This window comes from Coregonus clupeaformis, chromosome 1, assembly GCF_020615455.1.
Source record: "Coregonus clupeaformis isolate EN_2021a chromosome 1, ASM2061545v1, whole genome shotgun sequence".
NCBI lineage: Eukaryota > Metazoa > Chordata > Actinopteri > Salmoniformes > Salmonidae > Coregonus > Coregonus clupeaformis.
In genome coordinates, this window is record NC_059192.1 from 86,974,123 (window position 1) to 87,000,412 (window position 26,290).

A 26,290-nucleotide genomic window follows, 5' to 3' on the forward strand; every position below is an offset into this window, starting at 1 on the left:
AGGGGGCTTGAGGCTGTGGTATATTTGATTGTATGTTACTGCTCAGCTTGTGGTTGACGAATCATTTGTTTGATGTAACCGCTCATTAGATTTCCAGCGGGACCTCGTGGTAGCAGAAATTTAGAGGAACAAAGGAATTTTACAACACGGCGGAGGTTAAAATGCCAAATGCTACATGCTAAATGCTTCATGCTACATGCTAACTTATACATGCTACATGCTAATTTGATGCATGCTACGTGCGGTATTTTTACCTTGGGGGTCCATTGGAATGGATCGAGCCTCCAAAATTGTCTTTAGAATAATGTGAGCTCTGTTAAGTGTTTTTGTTTGTCTATGAGGGGTAAAAGAGAGGAAGTACAGCGGGACTGTTAACTTTCTGTTGCCTAGCTTGGAGAGAGCTGGGAGAGAGCTCCTTCCACTGTGAAATCGTAGTGATGAATGGACAGCGCATGCGTGTGATTTTATGACTAGAGTGACGTAGGGGTAAATATGCCACTCCTCTGCTACACTGTGCTGCGGGGAGACGCAGACGAACGAAGGAACAAAGAGAAGGGAACATTTAGAGGCTAATGGTGTATTCTGGTTGTTACATCGGCTGTTTGACGATGAAACTGTTTTCTTGAGACCTATTGAATTAATAAATGAGAGAGAGATGTTGACGGATTAAAAAATTATTAAATAATTAAATAAAATAAAAAATGTTATTGAGCTATTTATATTATTCCTGAGTTAATTCGTAGCGCGAATGTGACTAGAGGAATATTGAATGGTTGAAATAACTCAGTGACTTCATAGACTACTAAATTCTTGTCTGTTTCTTTGTTCTTTTGTGATATGAGAGACATAAGAGGAACGAGGAGAGAGAGAGAGAGAGAGAGAGCGGAAGTGCTGACGTGTACATCATGCGACAGGGTGTGGTGCGACAGAGTCTGCTGCGACAGGATCAAGTCAAAAAATAAAGGCTAGTACTGTTTTGTTGACAAAAACCTTGCCTTCCCATACAGGATATGTTGTGTGCCTAGCTTAATTGATGTTATGACAATTTGACAAGGACTTGGCAAAAGACTGATCAATTGATGAAAATAAAAATTGCATTTTGGAGTTTTTGTGCATGAGTGGGTTTGATTAGAGTTGTGTGGGGGAATCAAGTACTGACATTATTCTGAAAAAATTTGGATAATTAGGTGCTTATTAAGCAATGGGTTTATGAGTATTGTAGTGTTGTAGGATTAGAAGTCTTTATTTTTTGGATTGCTCTGAAGTTGACTACTTTCATTTACTTTCCTGATTGGATGTGGTAAGATTGCCATTAATCAATAATTTGGTAAAATAAAATAAAATGAATAAATAAATAAATTGATGAATAAATGAATTAATTAATTGATTAATTAATTAATTTGGGGAAGAAAAAGAAAAAGAAAAAAAAAAGGAAAATAGGGAGGAAGCCATAAGCTATATAGTCTAAAATAGAAATGGTTTACAATAAAGGAATATAAAATAGTTGTTACAAGGGGAAAAAAGGACATCAGAACTATGAAAGTAATTACACCTGTTGATATAGTTGAAAATAGTAAACCTTGCAATACTATTAACTAAAGGTTATCTGGAAAAGGGAATAAAAGTTGGCCTGACATTGAACAACCATAGCCAGTGGAGGGAATCTTAACCCTGACGTCATCAACATGATGAAAGTGATTGAATAATAGAGAGAGGAGAAGCAGAGACGACCAGAAAGATGAATCCAAAACTCCAGAAGTAAGAAAAAACCGAGATGTCTGGAAACTAAGAGAAGAATGAGGTTCGGAAAGATGAAGACAAAGATGAAGACTTGGAGATTAAAGGTGCTTCATATTCAAGAGGATTTTATCCAACAATGATTAGCAAAGAAGAAATAGAAAGAGATATAGACTGATGTGTATTATGCCTGGATAAGGGGAATAATTTAGAAGAGACAACGAGAACTGGAACAACAACTCAAGAAGCTGAAGATACAGAAGAGAAGAAAAAACTGCTGAGAAAAGGATCCCAAGAATTGGAGGAGAAGAATACATTGAGGAAAGGAAAGAGAGCAAAAGAAAGAAGATGATGGAAGGTGATCATTCGAGGACAAAACTTAGAATATAAGCTTTTGAAGAATACCGATATGTCAACAACAAAAAAGAACAGGACCAAGAAACTCTCAGAAAACTTGATCAAATACAACTGGGGGGAGAAGAAGAAGGAGAAGCAAAGCTTTGGTTATGAAGAATCAGTGTGCACCAAATCAACAATCACTGCCATAGCTTCAACTGAACGAGGTCAAATGCAATTGTACCAGCCACAACTAGTGGTACAAGTTGGTTCATATCCATAGATAGTTTCTGGAAAGAAGGAATTTCAGAAGAAGATACAGGAGCAAGTGAAGATCATCTGGAGGACAGGTGAACCCTTAAAGGAGCAAGGATTCTAGGAGTGCCTAGAAGATCCGAAGGGGGGTGTCAGCTGGTAGCACCAATTAGGGAAAGAAAATATCTAACAATTGAAGTGAAAACAAAGGACTATGAGAAGTGATAGTGGAAAAGCTTTTATCTGTGTTCAGCCTGAAGAGGTTACACATCTCTCTATGTAAAATTGACTAATTAGGATAGGGATTTGAGGGAGTAAAACAGTTGATTACTCTTAAGGAACCAATTGAGCTCTGCTATAAAAATCAAGAAAATTAAAATACCCATACTGGTATCAGAACATATACCTATTGCATTGTTGGGAAGAGAAGCATTGTGTAAGTTGAACTGTACAATAAGATGTACACCAGACGGCTGTCTGGTAGAAGATTATAAAAGAGTAGGGTTTTTGGGAACCATATTTGCTTGAACAGATAGATCCTCCTGCCTATTATACAATCTGTCTGAAAAATAATGTTTACAAGGGGGTGACTGTTATTCTTGGTTACATTCCTACACCAAGAGATTTCAAACTAGGCTAAAAGATGCTCAATCGTGGGGATTACCCGATCACATATTGAAAAATTAGTGGTAAAGGATTTTGTGAATAAATCAGTGAAATTATTTTTTTTAAAGTTAGGAGAAAAGATTAGATAAAAAAGTTAGGAAAACTAGGGTTGAAGGAACTCTAGGACAGTAAGCTAAGTTTCAAAGTTAGTTGTAAGAGAGAGAGAACAGATCCAGGCTCTGTCGTAGCCGGCCGCGACCGGGAGACCCATGGGGCGGCGCACAATTGGCCCAGCGTCGTCCAGGGTAGGGGAGGGAATGGCCGGCAGGGGATGTAGCTCAGTTGGTAGAGCATGGCGTTTGCAACGCCAGTGTTGTGGGTTCGATAAAATAATGTATGTGCTAACTGTAAGTCGCTCTGGATAAGAGTGTCTGCTAAATGACTAAAATGTAAATGTAAATGTAACAGTGGTGAAGGGAAATTTAGAGTTTAGTGAGAAGATAGATATGATAGGAGTTTAGATCTGTTAGGAGCAGTTGCATTGAGAAAGTATGCGTTGCTGAATGATAAGAGAAGATTGAGGGTGATTGAGTATCTATATTTACAATTCCCAGCAGGAAGATCAAGGTGATTATAAGTGTATATTATAATGAAAAGTTTGAAAGTGAGGGATTAGAGTTAGGACTGAGAGTGAATGTAGTGACACTACTGGTGATAGATGGAAATACAAGTAAAGAGTTCAAAGCTTAGGGGAAAATGGATGAATCGACAATGACATCAACACTTTAGTATATTATAACAACAGTGAGAAGCAATTTAACTATTTCAACATTGACAGTTATTAAAGCCATAAATATTATTATGTCACATTTGATTACAAGGGAGCCAATAGCTCCAGCACCAATTTTAGAGGAAAAGACTGTTATTAGGGTTAGGATGGGTGATAAAGCTCATTTCGGATGGGTGATAAAGCCCTTGTAGATGTGAGAGAAGGAATGTGTAGAGGTGAGATTCCTCTCATGTGGAGAGAAGTTTTGAATGATAATGTGACTATGGGGGGATTTTAGAGTTATTTAGGGGTTTGTGGTGAGAGAGTATATATTCTTACCTATGGATGGAAAGGATATTGTTGAAGTTGAAGCTTCCATATGAGGTTTTTAAAATTTAAAATAGGGGAAGCAAAGGGAAAGAGAGAAATCTGATTCTGAAAGAGAGAAGTTTCATAGTCTGGGAAGCCTATCATTGGAGGATAAGTCTAAGAGAGAAGTGGGGATTTTTCCATGGTATGGTGTAAAATTTGGGAAGATAACATAGATAATATTAACTATAATTTGAAGGGTTTTGCGAATGAAACGATAAGAGGGTTTAACCTTCTGTCAAGACTCAAAGGAGTATTGATAGATAGATTTCAGAGGTTTCAATATTAGTGTGATTTTAGTATTTTGTTATGAATCAAAGGGGGGAATAGAATGTGATTCATTTAGATTCATTTTATATATCATTTTTATATTCTTAGTTGATATTGATGTTTTAATTTGAATGTGTTGTTTTGCAAAATATACTGTTTGGTCTTTTCTTTTCTTCCAGAAGCATGTGGGGGAATATGTAGAGATTGAAATACTCAAACAAGGACAATATGAAGGGACAATATGAAAGGAGAATATGAAGGGACTGGAGGAAATGGAACAAGGAAGGTGTGGAAAGGTTCCGATTCCATCATCGAAGATGCATTGGAAGTCGACACTGCTGAGGAGATGAAGTGTAGTGGACTACATTCCAGTGTCTGCAATGATATATAGACATATTTGCATGTGTAATACATAATTTGTGTCATATTATTTCTGTATTAGGTATACATTTTTGTAGAATGATATTTGCTGTTATTGGATACATGTGGGGATCTCAGATGTTTTTGTTTATTTCGTGAATGCTTAGGGATATGGAGTCTAGGCAGGGATAGAGATAATCCACAGTAGGGTCCGATGGGTCGACCAGCCTGAGTGTGGACATTTTGGATAGTATTTTGTTTGCTGGGGCTTTCATGTGTATTTAATTGCAACATAGTTTCAAATGCATTGATAAAGATTTATGAATTGATCTGGAGTACTTAAGTGGTTGCCTGGGGCAGAGGGGCCGTGAGAGAATTTTACTGTCTTGATTGATGGATGGATATTTGGAAAGAAGGCTGCCAGACAGGTTTTTCGCTCTCACACTCCATAAAGATTTGTTCATATTTCATAGAAATGTATTCACACTCCATAAAGATTTGTTCATGTTTCATAGAAATGTATTTACACTCCATAGAAAAGTGTTTTGGGTTTATTGTTAAAAATAATCAATAAGAGAGATTGTTACTTGTCATAATCCTATTCTTTTTGTTTCGAGACTTTTAGTTAGTCTCGAAGGGGGGAATATGTAGTGTATGAAGAATTATTACTTTGCTAATGTTTTCAAGTGGAACCTGAGAGGAGGTTTATTCAGTTTTAGAGGGAGCGGTTTTAGAGTGACACACCATAGAATAGGAAGTCTGTTAGGTGTCCTCCTGGTATTGGTCTGTAGGGAACACCCATATCAGATTACATAGCATATATACCACAGTTGGGAGAAATGAGGTCAGAATAATCATATTAGAGATGGGGCGATTATTCTCCGGGTATCTGCAGGTATCTGTAAATCGACGCTGTAACCCTTTGTTATGAATAAACCTTATGATGAAAATACAGCGTCAGCGGGTCCTCCTTGTCGTTTACTCGACACTACACCGTCCTCCCCAATTAAGGTGCCACCAACCTCCTGTGGAATACACCTCTGTTTTCCTCAGGATGGCATCCATTATTTTTGTTCAATTTAAGATATTTAATTTAGATATGGTCAGATTGCATTAAGTCACATAATAGAATGCCACAAAGTCATCAAAGAAAATAATGGGGCTTGCAATGGAAGCTGGTAATGGTAAAATTAATAAACCAATAATCAAATTGGATTGAAGATCGTAATCAGAAATGGCAGTGGAAGTTGCAGTCAATAGATAGATTTTTTAAAAAGCATACACCATAAAGATGATGCCTTTGTTTAGATTGGGAATAGTTTACCCTTGCTCTAAATCACGTTTTTTGATAAATCAGTTGCTTGGAAAGATGACAGAACTGAAGCATCAAGTTTAAGGATGGGAATTACAGAGAAAAAAAATTAACTCCATTTGAATGTATTCCTTTTTCTTTCAGAGGTCTCCATGGCACACCACCACATTTAATCACAGAAGATAAAGTATAATTTTTTCGCTGTACAAATCTCAAGACACCATATGTCTTTTGACATGTGGGGGTTTGTGCTTCCTTTGTTGATGAGTTTGGATAACTAACACCTCTGGAATTTGATGTGCGGGTTGGGACCATGTCTACAAAATAAACGGGAGCCAATTAGCAAAAGATAGCAGATTCAGATTGAGGAGGATTATTCTCAGTTGGGCTATTGTGTATAATATCATCATGCAATACCAGTCATCTCTTCGATCTAGAGTGGGCCCTCAGTTCCAGGTCTCTAACAAGCCCCGTGTAGCTCAGTTGGTAGCGCATGGTGCTTGCAACACCAGGGTTGTGGGTTGGATTCCCACGGGGGGCCAGTATGAAGAAAAATACAATGTATGCACTCACTAACTGTAAGTCGCTCTGGATAAGAGCGTCTGCTACATTACTAAAATGTAAATGTAAAATGCTTTGAATGACTACCTTCTGAATTACCTGAGAGAGTCATTTCAGTAATAGCTTTTTAATCACCTCCAAAATCCCTATTTCCACTTGAAAAGCCTCTCCAGTTAGTAGAGAGAGGAAATGTCTCACTTGGATGTAATGATCTTGGGAAAACATTATTGTTTTGTCTTCTCACAGCTTGTTCTTTTCACCAATCTCCAATTTATTCACCAATTATTTAGCTTAATTTTTTACCACGAGGATGCTATTAAAAACAAAATCAACAGTAGAGGAGAGCAGAGAATGCAGGACTCCTTGAATATACGGAGAGAGACAGATTGAGTTAAATCCATAAATGGATGGTATTCCCAACGATCCCAAGGACCTGCCAACTCCATGGTGTAGCGTTGCTGTGGATAGAAACTAACAGGGGAATGAATCCTACAGTTACGCCTCATAGGCTTTTCCTCTGCTGTTTTCTGCGTCTACATTCAATCTATCATTTCCCCCTTTCCTCATTCCTTCGTACAAACACACATTGTGTTCATCTAGCGGATAGAAGAGAAAACACAAAGACATGGAAATGCCACCATTTTAGGTGTCAGTTCTCGTTATTGTAAAACTCTGTCAACACACACACACACACACACACACACACACACACCGAGCTGGTTGTAACTTTGCGGAGAAAGAGAGGGAGTCTGTGTGAGGGGGGCAGTTTTAAAGTGAACCGCATTTAGTTGTCAGTACTTGGCCTCATGATCATTAAAGTGATCATTATTATGGTTTGGGACGAGGCCAACGTCAACCCACACTATATTTTATAAGGGTAAATATGTTCAAACAATACCACAACGTCCTTAATTATGACTAACACTAATTTGTCTGACAGAGCGTGACACAGAGCTTTTGCAGGATATGTGTGAATGAGAAGAGGCAGTTCAGTCAAAGGCTAAGGCCACTCCAAAGAAAACCTTGGCACAAGCCTCACAGTCACACAATAGCATATGTATATATTGAAAAGCGGGGAAAATGGAAAATGGAAAATGGAAACTTTGAATGTATTGAGTAGAAATACAGCGCTTCAGAATGATCTCCTATCAACCTTCACCTTTGACCTGTTTTCACACAGTGTGTCTTTGTAGATCAGCTTGGAGGGGAGGAGAGAGGATTTGAGGAATTGAGGAACAATGCATTGAGAAAGAGCATAGAAGGACCATAGTAGAGAAAGGTGGGTGGCCTCATGGCACTTTGGGCCAACAAGTGCCAGTCTAGGTTGATCCATAATTCATGCAATAATCACGTGTCATTGAAGCACTAAAGTGGGTTCTATAGTGGGAAATCATTAGCCTGGTCCCAGATCTGCTTGTGCTGTATAGCCTGGCATGTCCATGACCATAAGAGATGACAAGACAGCACAAACAGATCTGGGACCTGTCACGATCATTAGAGAGAGTGGACCAAGGCGCAGCGTTGCAGGCAAACATACTTTATTTAACGAGAGTAAACACTCGAACAAAACAACAAACGATACGTGCAGTCCTATGGTACAGACCAAAAGGAACAAACCAACTGGAACAAGATCCCACAACACCTGTGGGAACATAGACTGTTTAAATATGGCTCCCAATCAGAGACAACCAGCAACAGCTGACACTCGTTGCCTCTGATTGGGAGCCACTCTGGCCAACATAGAAATAGCACAACTAGACACTCAAACACAGCACACAAACACAATGAATCTACACACCCTGGCTCAACATATAGAGTCCCCAGAGCCAGGGTGTGACAGTACCCCCCCCCCCCCCAAAGGCGCGGACTGCGACCGCGCCTTAACCTGAACCAAACAGGGGAGGGCTGGGTGGGCATTCCTCCTCGGAGGCGGTTCCGGCTCCGGGCTTGCCCACCACCCTCCAATAATCCCCATGTAGCGCCCCTGGTCCGGTCTGGCCCCGCTGGCTGGAGCTGGACTGGACATCGTAGAAGCGGATTGCTTCAGCTCCGGTGTGGAGCAGCTGACCGGTACCTGACCAGGCACCGGTGACCCAGGCACGGGTTGTGCCGGACTGACGACGCACACCCCTGGCCTGGTGCGTGGAGCAGGGACGGGCCGGACCGGGCTGACGATGCGCACCCCTGGCTTGGTGTGTGGAGCAGCTACGGGCCGGACCGGGCTGACGATGCGCACCCCTGGCTTGGTGCGTGGAACAGGAACGGGCCGGACCGGGCTGACGGCTCGCACCCCTGGCCTGGTGCGTGGAGCAGGAACGGGCCGGACTGGGCTGATGACTCACACCCCTGGCTTGGTGCGTGGAGCAGGAACGGGCCTTACCGGGCTGACGACTCGCACCCCTGGCTTGGTGCGTGGAGCAGCAACGGGCCGTACCGGACTGACGATACGCACCCCTGGCTTGGTGCGTGGAGCAGTAACGGGCCGGACCGGGCTGACGATGCGCACCCCTGGCTTGGTGCGTGGAGCAGGAACGGACCGGACCGGGCTGACGATGCGCACCCCTGGCTTGGTGCGTGGAGCAGGAACGGGCGGACCGGGCTGGCGACTCGCACCCCTGGCTGGTGCGTGGAGCAGGAACGGGCCTTACCGGGCTGACGACTCGCACCCCTGGCTTGGTGCGTGGAGCAGCAACGGGCCGTACGGACTGAACGATACGCACCCCTGGCTTGTGCGCGGAGCAGGAACGGGCGGACGGGCTGACGATGCGCACCCTGGCTTGGTGCGTGGAGCAGGAACGGGCGGACCGGGCTGGACGACGGCGCACCCCTGGCTTGGTGCGTGGAGCAGGAACGGGCCGGACCGGGCTGACGATACGCACCCCTGGCTTGGTGCGAGTGGCAGGAACAGGCCGGGCCGGGCTGGCGACGCACCCCGTAGGCTTGGTGCGAAGGGCAGGAACAGGCCGGGCCGGGCTGGCGACGCGCACCGTAGGCTTGGTGCGAGGGGCAGGAACAGGCCGGGCCGGGCTGGCGACGCGCACCGTAGGCTTGGTGCGAGGAGCAGGAACAGGCCGGGCCGGGCTGGCGACGCACACCGTAGGCTTGGTGCGAAGGGCAGGAACAGGCCGGGCCAGGCTGGCGACGCGCACCGTAGGCTTGGTGCGAGGGGCAGGAACAGGCCGGGCCGGGCTGGCGACGCGCACCGTAGGCTTGGTGCGAGTGGCAGGAACAGGCCGGGCCGGGCTGGCGACGCGCACCGTAGGCTTGGTGCGAGGAGCAGGAACAGGCCGGGCCGGGCTGGCGACGCAAACCGTAGGCTTGGTGCGAGGAACAGGAACAGGCCGGACCGTACTGGGAACACACACCACTGGCCTTAAACGGGGATCAGGAACGGGCCGGACCGGACTGGCAATACACCTCAGTACCTCTCGCCGTGCCTCTACAACTTCCTTCCCTCCTCTCACCAATGGCTCCCGTAACCCGGTGTCCTTCTCTCCTCGTCTCCCATTTCGCCCTGTGGCAGCCTCCTGCTGCCCAGTCGCCCATGCCGTGTGCCCCCCCCTAAAAATGTTTTGGGGTTGCCTCTCGTCCGTCCGACGACGACACTGTTGACACCGTTGCTCCTCTCTCGCCAGGGCCTTAATCTTAGCCCCTGGCCCTTTGCCCCCGAGCATGTCCTCCCAGGACCACGATTAGCCCACCTGGGCCATCGCCAACCTCTCCAGCTCCTTTCCCGGCGCTTCCTCCCATGTCCAGGCCGCCTGCTCCTGGACACGCTGCTTGGTCCTGGTATGGTGGGATCTTCTGTCACGATCGTTAGACGGAGTAGACCAAGGCGCAGCGTGATGAACGAACATATTACTTTATTTAATGTATACACGATGAACAAAACAACAAACGATGACGTGACGTCCTAGGTTAACAACCAACAAGGAACAAACCAAACGGAACAAGATCCCACCACTATTGTGGGAAAAACAGCCTCTATAAATATGGCTCCCAATCAGAGACAACCAGCAACAGCTGACACTCGTTGCCTCTGATTGGGAGCCACTCTGGCCAACATAGAAATAGCACAACTAGACACTCAAACACAGCACACAAACACAATGAATCTACACACCCTGGCTCAACATATAGAGTCCCCAGAGCCAGGGTGTGACAGTACCCCCCCCCCCAAAGGCGCGGACTGCGACCGCGCCTTAACCTGAACCAAACAGGGGAGGGTTGGGTGGGCATTCCTCCTCGGAGGCGGTTCCGGGTCCGGGCTTGCCCACCACCCTCCAATAATCCCCCTGTAGCGCCCCTGGTCCGGTCTGGCCCCGCTGGCTGGAGCTGGACTGGACATCGTAGAAGCGGATTGCTTCAGCTCCGGTGTGGAGCAGCTGACCGGTACCTGACCAGGCACCGGTGACCCAGGCACGGGTTGTGCCGGACTGACGACGCACACCCCTGGCCTGGTGCGTGGAGCAGGGACGGGCCGGACCGGGCTGACGATGCGCACCCCTGGCTTGGTGCGTGGAGCAGCTACGGGCCGGACCGGGCTGACGATGCGCACCCCTGGCTTGGTGCGTGGAACAGGAACGGGCCGGACCGGGCTGACGACTCGCACCCCTGGCCTGGTGCGTGGAGCAGGAACGGGCCGGACCGGGCTGACGACTCGCACCCCTGGCTTGGTGCGTGGAGCAGGAATGGGCCTTACCGGGCTGACGACTCGCACCCCCTGGCTTGGTGCGTGGAGCAGCAACGGGCCGTACGGACTGACGATACGCACCCCCTGGCTTGGTGCGTGGAGCAGGAACGGGCCGGACCGGGCTGACGATGCGCACCCCTGGCTTGGTGCGTGGAGCAGGAACGGACGGACGGGCTGACGATGCGCACCCCTGGCTTGGTGCGTGGAGCAGGAACGGGCGGACCGGGCTGACGACTCGCACCCCTGGCTTGGTGCATGGAGCAGGAACGGGCCTTACCGGGCTGACGACTCGCACCCCTGGCTTGGTGCGTGGAGCAGCAACGGGCCGTACCGGACTGACGATACGCACCCCTGGCTTGGTGCGTGGAACAGGAACGGGCCGGACCGGGCTGACGATGCGCACCCCTGGCTTGGTGCGTGGAGCAGGAACGGGCCGGACCGGGCTGGCGACTCGCACCCCTGGCTTGGTGCGTGGAGCAGGAACGGGCCGGACCGGGCTGACGATACGCACCCCTGGCTTGGTGCGTGGAGCAGGAACGGGCCGGACTGGGCTGGCGACGCACACCGTAGGCCTGGTGCGAGTGGCAGGAACAGGCCGGGCCGGGCTGGCGACGCACCCCGTAGGCTTGGTGCGAAGGGCAGGAACGGGCCGGGCTGGCGACGCGCACCGTAGGCTTGGTGCGAGGAGCAGGAACAGGCCGGGCCGGGCTGGCGACGTGCACCGTAGGCTTGGTGCGAGGAGCAGGAACAGGCCGGGCCGGGCTGGCGACGCACACCGTAGGCTTGGTGCGAGGAGCAGGAACAGGCCGGGCCGGGCTGACGACTCGCACCGTAGGCTTGGTGCGAGGGGCAGGAACAGGCCGGGCCGGGCTGGCGACGCGCACCGTAGGCTTGGTGCGAGGGGCAGGAACAGAACGGGCCGGGCTGGCGACGCGCACCGTAGGCTTGGTGCGAGGAGCAGGAACAGGCCGGGCCGGGCTGGCGACGCGCACCGTAGGCTTGGTGCGAGGAGCAGGAACAGGCCGGGCCGGGCTGGCGACGCACACCGTAGGCTTGGTGCGAGGGGCAGGAACAGGCCGGGCCGGGCTGGCGACGCGCACCGTAGGCTTGGTGCGAGGGGCAGGAACAGGCCGGGCCGGGCTGGCGACGCGCACCGTAGGCTTGGTGTGAGGAGCAGGAACAGGCTGGGCCGGGCTGGCGACGCACACCGTAGGCTTGGTGCGAAGGGCAGGAACAGGCCGGGCCAGGCTGGCGGCCGCGCACCGTGAGGCTTGATGCGAGGGGCAGGAACAGGCCGGGCCGGGCTGGCGGCGCGCACCGTAGGCTTGAGTGCGAGTGGCAGGAACAGGCCGGGCCGGGCTGGCGACGCGCACCGTAGGCTTGGTGCGAGGAGCAGGAACAGGCCGGGCCGGGCTGGCGACGCAAACCGTAGGCTTGGTGCGAGGAACAGGAACAGGCCGGACCGTACTGGGAACACACACCACTGGCCTTAAACGGGGATCAGGAACGGGCCGGACCGGACTGGCAATACACCTCAGTACCTCTCGCCGTGCCTCTACAACTTCCTTCCCTCCTCTCACCAATGGCTCCCCGTAACCCGGTGGCCTTCTCTCCTCGTCTCCCATTTCGCCCTGTGGCAGCCTCCTGCTGCCCAGTCGCCCATGCCGTGTGCCCCCCCCTAAAAATGTTCTGGGGTTGCCTCTCGTCCGTCCGACGACGACACTGTTGACGCCGTTGCTCCTCTCTCGCCAGGGCCTTAATCTTAGCCCCTGGCCCTTTGCCCCCGAGCATGTCCTCCCAGGACCACGATTAGCCCACCTGGGCCATCGCCAACCTCTCCAGCTCCTTTCCCGGCGCTTCCTCCCATGTCCAGGCCGCCTGCTCCTGGACACGCTGCTTGGTCCTGGTATGGTGGGATCTTCTGTCACGATCGTTAGACGGAGTAGACCAAGGCGCAGCGTGATGAACGAACATATTACTTTATTTAATGTATACACGATGAACAAAACAACAAACGATGATGTGACGTCCTAGGTTAACAACCAACAAGGAACAAACCAAACGGAACAAGATCCCACCACTATTGTGGGAAAAACAGCCTCTATAAATATGGCTCCCAATCAGAGACAACCAGCAACAGCTGACACTCGTTGCCTCTGATTGGGAGCCACTCTAGCCAACATAGAAATAGCACAACTAGACACTCAAACACAGCACACAAACACAATGAATCTACACACCCTGGCTCAACATATAGAGTCCCCAGAGCCAGGGTGTGACAGGACCAGGCTAGGGAATCAAGTTGAGCAGGGATGGGCAACTGGCGGCCCTTTTGAAGGCCCTCGGATTGAATTTCCCCTTTTTGGGGGGGAACTCAGTTGGGGTCTCAACTTACTGTTGCGAGTAAAAATAGTAGAATTCACAAGGTGAAATTTGGAAATTTGGTTGTGCATCAGCTGTTTTTATCTTATGTCAGTCACTGATAGTCAGTCAATTGTATCTACTACAAGACCATGGTTCTTGCCTACGGCGCTGTGAGGGGAACGGCACCTCCTTACCTTCAGGCTCTGATCAGACCCTACACCCAAACGAGGGCACTACGTTCATCCACCTCTGGCCTGCTAGCTCCCCTACCTCTACGGAAGCACAGTTCCCGCTCAGCCCAATCAAAGCTATTCGCTGCTCTGGCACCCCAATGGTGGAACAAGCTCCCCCACGACGCTAGGACAGCGGAGTCACTGACCACCTTCCGGAGACACTTGAAACCCTACCTCTTTAAGGAATACCTGGAATAGTATAAAGTAATCCTTCTACCCACCCCCCCGCCCCTCCCCCACCCCCCATAAAAAAAAGAAGAAGAAAAAGTGGTTGTCCCACTGGCTATCATAAGTTGAATGCACCAATTTGTAAGTCGCTCTGGATAAGAGCGTCTGCTAAATGATGTAAATGTAATTAGCCCATGTCAGCTAATAAAATGTAGATTGCTAAATTCGTTTAGTGGCCAGATATCAAAACTTGTTATCATGGTCGAATTACCGGCCAGGGGGCCCCCATTGATTTTGTTATTCAGTCTCACTCCGATATCATGTTAAAAACTGCAAACAATTCTCTCCGCCCTATGGCAAAATGAGTAGAATTACATGAAACTAACTCTAAAAGTTAAAAATGAATTATCTCTGCTGTCAAGAGGGAGGCCCCTAAAATGTTTTGCTTGCAATGTGTGTGGAGTTTGAATGTGGATACACAGACCCGCGAGCAACTGCGGCCCCACATGATGAGTTCAGAGATTTTGTGGCACCCACCCCCATCAAAGTTGCTCATCCCTGATGTGGAGGTATGGTAAAGAACACAATTGTCATTCAACCATTAGCTTCACCTCTCCCCACAACTGCAGTGTGTGCCTCTAGTAGCAACAACACTGTTGGCATATTCATTCTTTATTGGGACTTGAAAAGAAAACGAAGCTCAGTTTGAATAAGTGTGTTTGCAATATTTTTATACATAGGGAGAAAGCTAAGGTTTGTCATGGGGCCCCTGCCCTGCCGTTGGACATGGTCCATTGATTCCAAAGTTATGACCAGACTCAGACGACTTCATTGTTAATCGCTAGACTTGCTTCCGCCGGGTATTTCAGCAGCAGTGAGTTGAATATAGGAAGAGGAATACAGGAAGGGAGTGATGTGTCTGTCGACCTTAATATGTCCCCCTTGGCGCCCTGGTGCTATCGACAGTGTGCGTGGGCATTCAGACATGCTCATGGCCCTGTGCTCCTCTGGGTTGCCATGTGGAGGATTGGACTGTGGATGATGGGGGTCAGGGCTCGGGCAACTCCAAGTACAGGTATGGCTGAGAGAGAGAGAGAGAGAGAGAAAGAAAGAAAGAAAGAAAGAAAGAAAGAAAGAAAGAAAGAAAGAAAGAAAGAAAGAAAGAAAGAAAGAAAGAAAGAAAGAAAGAAAGAAAGAAAGAAAGAAAGAAAGAAAGAAAGAAAGAAAGAAAGAAAGAAAGAAAGAAAGAAAGAAAGAAAGAAAGAAAGAAAGAAAGAAAGAAAGAGAGAAAGAGAGAAAGAGAGAGAGAGAGAGAGAGAGAGAGAGAGAGAGAGAGAGAGAGAGAGAGAGAGAGAGAGAGAGAGAAAGAAAGAAAGAAAGAAAGAAAGAAAGAAAGAAAGAAAGAAAGAAAGAAAGAAAGAAAGAAAGAAAGAATGAAAGAGGAAGGATGACAGTGGAACATACGGGGCACGCGTAGACAAGATGGCAGAAATCGGTACGAAACACCTTAAGATAAAAACATAATATTCAAAATCAGTAAGTTAGACTAAATATTAGCATTTCATATATTCGCAGTTAATATAATTCAATCTGGATAATAACACAAAACAGATCATAAGGCTAGAGAAATATATCGACAAATATTACAACAACACGCAACACCCAAACATGACTGAAGACAAGCGTGGAGAGCCGATCCCCCAAAAGGAAACGCGACTCATCGACTGATACAGATGATATATGCTTTTCACCACTGGGTATGGTAAGTGTGAAAGCGACCTGTTGAAGTCGATAAATGACAAATTGGGCATACTAGAATTGGTCAGTAAATACGTAAAAGAGTTGAAAGCGAGTCTTCAAATGAGTGACGAAAAAGCTTTGGTAATGGAGAAAGAAACCAAAGAATTAAAAGTGACAGTCTCTAAAATGGAAACGGACGTTAGGGAACTAAAAAAGGAGAACAATCTTCTGAGAGAAGCCTTACTAGACATCCAAACTAGATCGATGAGGGAAAATCTAGTACTTACGGGTATTCAGGAAAAGGAGGGAGAAATAACAGAGAATATTATGAAGGACTTCCTGCATACAGCGCTACAAATCCCACTCGAGGCTGTCGATAAAATCCAACTCGAACGTGTACATCGTTTCGGAAAAAGAGGACAGAAATATGAGCGCCCAATCATTGCCAAATTTGCTTTTTTTAAGGATAAAGCTATGTTGAAAAGCCTAGGAAAAATACTTGCTGGCACGAAAATAGGCATGAATGATCAGTTCCCGAGGGAGATTCTAGAAAGGCGCAAAGTTCTGTATCCAATCTTCAAGGAAAACAGATTAAAAGGGAAACGTGTTGCACTAGTGGTGGATAAATTATATATTGACAACCAAATGTTCAGAGACACATAGACTACTCCATGGCTATTCTAAAAGTTGTAATAGAGGAGTCAAATATTGGAGCACCTGATACTAGCAATGATAGGGATTGTAATATTAAATAACATTTATAGTAAGTATAGTATTTTATAAAAGGATAAAACGATATAACAAGCAGAATAATACATATTTAAATACAAATAATTAGAACATGGCTTTTTTGGTGGGAGGTTGTTGTTTTGGCGGATGGTTGTTGTGGTTGGTCCTGTGTTCTCTCTGGCGTCCTTTCCCCCTTGCGGCAGATGTGGATGCGGGTGCGTTTGCACGCTCGGCCCATTTCTTCCCCAGTCAACCATGTGGTGTGCATTTTTGTGTTTGAAAAGGTGCAGCGTTAAGTGAGTGAGAGGGGAAATGGTTGCATATCCCAGAGCCGACCGGGGGTCTATGAGCAGGGGTACTGAGAGAGAGCTTTCAATTTTGTGTAGATGAGGGATATACATTTTTAAATATAGTATACATCTAATCTAATTTTTCATTGTCCTATCATGATGGAAAGATCCCTAACCCTATAACCTGGACACCGACCTGAGCGACCCATACACCAAAGATAAGTTCCCATCTCTTTTATGGACCTGCTGTGAATATGCAGCCTAAACAGAGAAATAAATGCGGTCAGAGACCTACTTGAGCAGCACCGCCCCCTCAAGATTCTGAGCCTGCCTGGCAGGGTTGGTCCTACAAAGCCAGAGCCCCCTGATGGGAGAGCATTATATACAAGGAAATTCTCAAAGGTGCTAATGAGAACCTTGACGACCTTTTACCTAGCCGGTGGGGATTCCGGTGGGGTACACCCACCCAGGTAGTGGCAGTGCTGGCAACACTGGCTGCAGTAACCCATGGGGAGGGGGTCACACTCGGACAATCAGAGAGGGGGTTTATCATTGTAGCCCAGGTGGCACAAAATAATCAAAGGTCTGACCGCATGGAGATGCTTGGGAAAATGGTTACAACAGGGGATCAGAGTGTTTGTGTCTCAGGTGAAGAGGGTGGATCTGATCTCCATCAGCTAGGACTTGACATAGATTAAGTAGATTAATCAAATCTCACATTGTTATCAATTTCTGCTCAATCTGCATGCTTTCTCAATCAGCTTTAACTGTATGTGCAATCGTAAATCAAGTTATTTCTCGAGTTGGGCTCTGGGATATAACAGCCGTTGAGTATCTGATTTTATGGTGGATTGTGGAGGAGGGGGGTTGAGTGTGTTGGAGTATGTGAGTATGTGCGTGTGTGCTTGTCTGGCATCTGTTGTGGGGGGGTGGGGATGTTGGGGGGGAGGGTATGGGATGGACCACGGGAATTATTTGCTAGGATAATAATTGCTTGTCAATTAATTAAATGTAATACAATGGCAATCCAGGTTATATGTTAGAATCCTACGCGTGAACTGCCGACATTATTACGCATATTAATTGATAATGATGGAAAATAGGATATGCATAATTTAAAAAAAATAGTTATATATATATAGAGAGAGGTGAAAGCATTGGAAATGCTTTTGGCAGTTAATCTCCTTCTGTTTTGTGGGTGGTACTGTGTGATGTTTTCGATGGATGGGTCCTGGCCTCTCGGGGCCTTAGGGATGCGGAGGGACGTGGGTGGGATGCTGATCACTGGGATGACGGCTCAATTTGGGATAGGGAGGGGCTTTAGCGGGGGAATTAGTGGAGAACAATTGAAGGGTTGCTCCGTAGCAGTGCAAATATCACGGTACAGCTATATGGACACTCAATCATTACGCTATTTTTTATTGGTAAATTTACAAACATATATAATGATAAATAGACTTGAAACTTGTATCTCATTATGGTGTATGGTGAAATAAGTATAGCCAGTTATAATTGTAATGGCTTAGCTGATAATAACAAAAGAAGAACAATATTTACATGGCTCAAAGAGAAGGAATATAATATCTATTGTATACAGGAAACTCATTCAACAATTTGAGATGAAGTAGCGTGGAAAAAAGAATGGGGGGGGGGGAAATATACTTCTCCCATGGGCAAAGAAATTCAAAAGGGGTGATGATATTAATTAATAGTAATTTCGATCCGAATGTGCAAATTCTACAAATAGATACACAAGGTAGATGGATTATTTTAAATATGTTATTGGACCATAAACAGATATGGCTCATTAACCTTTACGGACCAAATAATGATGATCCACAATTCTTTGACAATATATATAATAAATTATCAAGCCTGCAAGCAACTCAAGACAATATTATTATGGTGGGGGATTATAATACTGTTTTAAATAGCTCAATGGACCGTAAACGAAATCACACCACAAACAATCACCCACATGCTCTTAAGGAAATTGTGAATGTCATGGATACATTAGAACTAGTAGATATATGGAGGCTTAAATATACTAATCTAGTGAGATATACATGGCGGAGACTGAATCAAGCTAGTCGTCTTGACTTCTTTCTTATCTCATTCTCGTTGGCACCAAAAGTAAAAAAAAGTGTTGATAGGGGACAGAATGCGGTCGGACCATCATATAATAGGCATATACATTACTCTTACTGAATTTCCACGTGGGCGAGGATATTGGAAATTTAATCAAAGCCTATTGGATGATAATTTATTTATAATTAGAACAAAGGAATTTATAACTGACTTTTGCCAACATAACATAGGTACAGCGAATCCCCTTATTGTATGGGACACTTTAAATGTGCCTTTAGAGGCCATGCAATTCAGTACTCATCTCGAAAACAAAAGCAATTTAGGTCAAAAGAGTTTATACTAAGAAAGGAAATAGAAAGTCTAACAGAACAGATAGATGGCAATAAAAACTGTAACATAGAGGCTCAGAATAAATTAGAGGAAAAACAAAAGAAATGGAGAAACTTATTCAAGAAAAATCAAGTGTAATATATTATAAAAATAAAGCAAACTGGATGGAATATGGGGAAAAATGCACAAAATTCTTTTTAATCTTCAACATAGGAATGCTACCAAAAAGAACTTAATGAAACTGGTTACAATTGACGGAGTCACCCATAATTCACCAAATGATATTTTGAAGGAAGAAACAAAGCACTTTAAGCATATGTTTTCTTTTCAGTCGCCTCCATCTCCTCTAACTGAAGCTAATTGTAGAGATTTTTTTTCTATTGATAATGTCAAATTAACAGCCACACAGAAAGACTCATGTGAAGGTGAAATTACAGAGGAGGAACTTCTGGATGCAATTAAAGACTTTAAGTCTGGGAAAACTCCAGGGTTGGATGGCATACCAGTCGAGGTATACCAAACCTTTTTGATATACTAAGAGGACCGTTATTAGCATGTTTTAACCACTCCTATGTAAATGGTAGATTATCTGACACTCAAGAAGAAGGTCTGATCTCATTATTACTGAAACAGGATACAAGTGGAAAATATAAAGATCCAGTCCATTTACAAAATTGGAGGCCCCTTACACTTCAGTGTTGTGATGCAAAAATCCTAGCAAAATGTATAGCTCATAGAATTAAAAAGGTATTGTCGGATATTATTCATTCTAATCAGACAGGTTTTTTACATGGAAGATACATTGGAGATAATATAAGGCAAGTATTGGAAACAATAGAACACTATGGAAAATATGGGAAACCAGGCCTGCTATTCATAGCAGACTTCGAAAAGGCATTTGATAAAGTTCGACTGGGGTTTATATATAAATGCCTGGAGCATTTCAATTTTGGAGAATCTCTTATAAAATGGGTCAAAATCATGTATAGTAACCCTAGGTGTAAAATAGTAAATAATGGCTATTTCTCATAAAGTTTTAAACTGTCAAGAGGAGTGAAACAAGGTTGTCCACTATCGGCATATCTATTTATTGTGGCCATCGAGATGTTAGCTATTAAAATCAGATCCAATATTAATATCAGAGGATTAGAAATACAGGGCTTAAAAACAAAGGTGTCATTGTACGCTGATGATTCATGTTTTCTTTTAAATCCACAACTAGAATCCCTCCACAGCCTCATAGAGGATCTAGATACATTTTCTAACCTCTCTGGATTACAACCAAATTATGACAAATGTACTATATTACGTATTGGATCACTAAAAAATACAATTTTTACATTACCATGTAGTTTACCAATAAAATGGTCTGATGGTGATGTGGATATACTCGGAATATATATCCCAAAGGAAATAAATGATCTCACTTCAATACATTTTAATAGAAAGTTAGCAAAAATAGATAAGATCTTACAACCATGGAAAGGAAAATACCTGTCAATTTGTGGAAAAATCACCCTGATTAACTCTTTAGTATTATCCCAGTTTACCTATTTGCTTATGGTCTTGCCTACGCCTAGCGAACAGTTTTTTAAATTATATGAGAAAAAAATATTCAATTTTATTTGGAACGGCAAGCCAGACAAAATTAAAAGAGCATATTTATATCATGAATATGAATTCGGAGGACAGAAATTATTAAATATTAAAGCATTAGACCTATCACTAAAAGCTTCAGTCATACAAAAGTTATACTTAAATCCAACTGGTTCTCAAGCAAATTAGTAAGATTGTCTCACCCAATGTTCAAGAAAGGCCTTTTTCCCTTTATTCAGATTACAACCTCTCACTCTCAGTTATTTGAAAAGGAAATAATCTCCCAAATGTCACTATTTCTAAAACAAGCCATAGAAAGTTGGTTACAATTTCAATTTAATCCTCCAGAAACGACAGAACAAATAATGCAACAAATATTGTGGTTAAATTCAAATATACTAATTGACAAAAAACCTTTCTTTTTTGACAGAATGTTTAAAAAAGGTATAATCTTCGTAAATTATATCATCGGTAGGACTGGTGGAGTTATGTCGCACATGCAGCTGACAAAAACATATGGAAATGTCTGCTCTACCCAAAATTACAACCAAATAATTGCAGCCTTACCGCAAAAGTGGAAGAGGAAAGTGGAAGGGGGAGAAAGTAAGGAACTTGTCTGTTGGCCTTGCATTAAAGAACATAATTGGTTAAGGAAAACTGTGATAAATAAAAAAGTATATCAGTTTCACTTAAGGACCAAAGGATTGACAGCCGTCCCATATAGATTGCAAAATAGTTGGGAAGAGATCTTTGACGTACCGATCCCATGGCATAGTGTTTATGAACTGACACGCAAAACGACACCGGATTCAAAAATTAGAATCTTTCAATTTAAATTATTATATAAAATTCTTGCTACCAATAGAATGTTATTTATATGGGGGATACAATCTTCCCAGCTCTGCAGATTTTGCTGTGAAGAGACAGAATCATTAGATCATTTGTTTTGGTTCTGTCCATTTGTAGCTTGTTTTTGGACACAGGTCCAGGAATGGCTAAAGGATTGCAATATTTACCTGGAACTAACCTTGCAGATAGCATTACTGGGTGATCTGAAAAGTCATAGTCAATCAATCAATAATATAATAATACTTTTAGCAAAAATGTTTATTTTTAATTCACAATCTGTAGAAGCAATGAGAATAGAAAGGTTCAGAACTTTTGTAAAACATCACAGTACGGTTGAAATATATATAGCAAATAGAAATCCTATATGGATGGTGTTAAGAGGTAGATGGGAGGTATTGAATAGAGTTGAAGGATGGGACTAATAACAAATAACAACAAATAATAACAAAGATAGCTAATAATGTAAGCATACTGTGTCCATAATAGCACAGTTAGAAAGATATGGCATATAGAAGCAAACCGGATGGACATCATGAAAATGATCGGAGAGGTTGAGAGTAGAAGAAGTTCAGGAGCAATAAAAAAATATATATATATATATATATATATATACATTGGGGAGAACAAGTACTTGATACACTGCCGATTTTGCAGGTTTTCCTACTTACAAAGCATATAGAGGTCTGTAATTTTTTATCATAGGTACACTTCAACTGTGAAAAATGGAATCTAAAACAAAAATCCAGAAAATCACAATGTATGATTTTTAAGTAATTAATTTGTATTTTATTGCATGACATAAGTATTTGATCACCTATCAACCAGTAAGAATTCCGGCTCTCACAGACCTGTTAGTTTTTTTTTAAGAAGCCCTCCCGTTCTCCACTCATTACCTGTATTAACTGCACCTGTTTGAACTCGTTATCTGTATAAAAGACACCTGTCCACACACTCAATCAAACAGACTCCAACCTCTCCACAATGGCCAAGACCAGAGAGCTGTGTAAGGACATCAGGGATAAAATTGTAGACCTGCACAAGGCTGGGATGGGCTACAGGACAATAGGCAAGCAGCTTGGTGAGAAGGCAACAACTGTTGGCGCAATTATTAGAAAATGGAAGAAGTTCAAGATGACGGTCAATCACCCTCGGTCTGGGGCTCCATGCAAGATCTCACCTCGTGGGGCATCAATGATCATGAGGAAGATGAGGGATCAGCCCAGAACTACACGGCAGGACCTGGTCAATGACCTGAAGAGAGCTGGGACCACAGTCTCAAAGAAAACAATTAGTAACACACTACGCCGTCATGGATTAAAATCCTGCAGCGCACGCAATGTCCCCCTGCTCAAGCCAGCGCATGTCCAGGTCCGTCTGAAGTTTGCCAATGACCATCTGGATGATTCAGATGAGGAATGGGAGAAGGTCATGTGGTCTGATGAGACAAAAAATTTAGCTTTTTGGTCTAAACTCCACTCGCCGTGGTTGGAGGAAGAAGAAGGATGAGTACAACCCCAAGAATAACATCCCAACCGTGAAGCATGGAGGTGAAAACATCATTCTTTGGGGATGCTTTTCTGCAAAGGGGACAGGACGACTGCACCGTATTGAGGGGAGGATGGATGGGGCCATGTATCACGAGATCTTGGCCAACAACCTCCTTCCCTCAGTAAGAGCATTGTAGATGGGTCGTGGCTGGGTCTTCCAGCATGACAACGACCCGAAACACACAGCCAGGGCAACTAAGGAGTGGCTCCGTAAGAAGCATCTCAAGGTCCTGGAGTGGCCTAGGCAGTCTCCAGACCTGAACCCAATAGAAAATCTTTGGAGGGAGCTGAATGTCCGTATTGCCCAGCGACAGCCCCAAAACCTGAAGGATCTGGAGAAGGTCTGTATGGAGGAGTGGGCCAAAATCCCTGCTGCAGTGTGTGCAAACCTGGTCAAGACCTACAGGAAACGTATGATCTCTGTAATTGCAAACAAAGGTTTCTGTACCAAATATTATGTTCTGCTTTTCTGATGTATCAAATACTTATGTCATGCAATAAAATGCAAATTAATTACTTAAAAATCATACAATGTGATTTTCTGGATTTTTGTTTTAGATTCCGTCTCTCACAGTTGAAGTGTACCTATGATAAACATTACAGACCTCTACATGCTTTGTAAGTAGGAAAACCTGCAAAATCGGCAGTGTCTCAAATACTTGTTCTCCCCACTGTATATATAATAGAATTATTGTAAAATTAACTCTGTCCATAAGGTGTAGATAGTAAGTATAGACCGGAAGTAGAGGCCTGGGCATTGTTGTTCACTAATTTACTCCAAGTAGGGAAAGGATGGAGGGGTTGAAAAGTAATAAAGGGGAGTATATACATATAAAAAAAAATAAAAAAAACATGGGGGATTGGAAGTGATGCAGACAATTACATTGATAGAAGATACAATATATCTGCAATATTAAGCTGATCCATTCCCCCCGAAAAAATAAAATAAATAAATAAAAAGATTTAAAAAGAAAAAAGAAAAAAGAAAAAAAAAGAAAGAAAGAAAGAAAGAAAGAAAGAAAGAAAGAAAGAGAGAGAGAGAGAGAGAGAGAGAGAGAGAGAGAGAGAGAGAGAGAGAGAGAGAAAGAAAGAAAGAAAGAAAGAAAGAAAGAAAGAAAGAGAGAGAGAGAGAGAGAGCGAGAGAGAGAGAGAGATGATAACTTCAGATGTTCACTTAACTTTGAATGTCTCTGTCATACAAGTATATACACACACAATACCCCATAATGTCAAAGTGGAAATGTGTTTTCCATAATGTTTACAAATTAATTACAAATGAAAAGCTGAAATGTCTTGAGTCAATGAGTATTAAACCCCTTTGTTATGGCAAGCCTAAATAAATTCAGGAGGCAAAATTTGCTTAACAAGTTGCATAATACGTTGCATGGATTCACTCTGTGTGCAATAATAGTGTTTTAACTTTCGAATGACTACCTCATCTCTGAACCCCACACATACAATTCAATGTAAGGCCCCTCAGTCGAGCAGTGAATTTCAAACACAGATTCAACCACAAAGACCAGGGAGGTTTTCCAATGCCTTGCAAAGAAGGGCACTTATTGGTAGATGGGTAAAAATAAAAAAAAGCAGAAATTGAATATCCCTTTGAGCATGGTGAAGTTATTAATTACACTTTGGATGGTGTATCAATACACCCAGTCACTACAAAGATACAGGCGTCCTTCCTAACTCAGTTGCAGGAGAGGAAGGAAACCGCTCAGGGATTTCACCATGAGGCCAATGGTGAATTTAAAAAAGTTACAGAGTTTAATGGCTGTGATAGGAGAAAAACTGAGGATGGATCAACAACATTGGACTCCACAATACTAACCTAATTGACAGAGTGAAAAGAAGGAAGCCTGTACAGAATAAAAACATTCCAAAACATGCATCCTGTTTGCAACAAGGCACTAAAGTATAACTGCAAAAGATGTGGAATAGCAATTCACTTTTTGTCCTGAATAAAAAGTGTTTTGTTTGGGGAAAATCCAATACAACACATTACTGAGTACCATGGTGGCTACATCATGTTATGGGTATGCTAGGACTGAGGTGTTTTTCAGGATAAAAAGTTACTTGAAAATCTATGGCAAGACCTGAAAATGGTTGTCTAGCAATGATCAACAACCAATTTGACAGAGCTTGAAGAATTTTGAAAAGAATAATGGGCAAATGTTGCATAATCCAGGTGTGGAAATCTCTTAGAGACTTACCCAGAAAGACTCACAGCTGTAATTACTGCCAAAGGAGCTTCTACAATGTATTGACTATACTTATATCAATTAGATATCTATGTATTTTATTTTCAATATATTTGCAAAAATGTTGAAAAACATAATTCCACTTTGACATTATGGGGTATTTATTGTGTGTAGGCCAGTGACTAAAAACGTCAATGTAATCAATGTTAAATTCAGGCTGTAACACAACAAAATGTGGAAAAAGTCAAGGGGTGTGAATACTTTCTGAAGGCACTGTATATGTATTCAGACCCCTTCACTCTTTCCACATTTTGTTATTCTAAAATGGATAAAAACATTTTTTAAATCCTCATCAATCTACACACAATACCCCATAATGACTAAGTAAAAACAGGTTTTTATACAATTTATTAAAAATAAAAAACTGAAATACCTTATTTAAAGAAGTATATTCAGACCCTTTGCTATGAGACTCGAAATTGAGCTCAGGTGCATCCTGTTTCAATTGATCATCCTTGAGATGTTTCTACAACTTAATTGAGTGTCCCTGTGGTAAATTCAATTGATTGGACATTATTTGGAAAGGCACACATTAAAATGCACTGTAAGGTTTCCCTATACTGTAGGCTACAATTTTTACCTCATATGAATGAGAGCCTGGTATTTAATGCTGTCAGCGATCAGGAAAAGTTGAAGAAATTAAAATGTGAAAAAAGCAACGAGATAGAAAGGTGGCGGCTTAATTTCTCAGATAAATAAATGAGTTTCACTTCCCGGATAGTTTAAGTCCAGGTAAACAAGTATCTGTTGTTTTGAAGATCATAAATACAGTTGAAGTCGGAAGTTTACATACACTTAGGTTGGAGTCATTAAAACTCGTTTTTCAA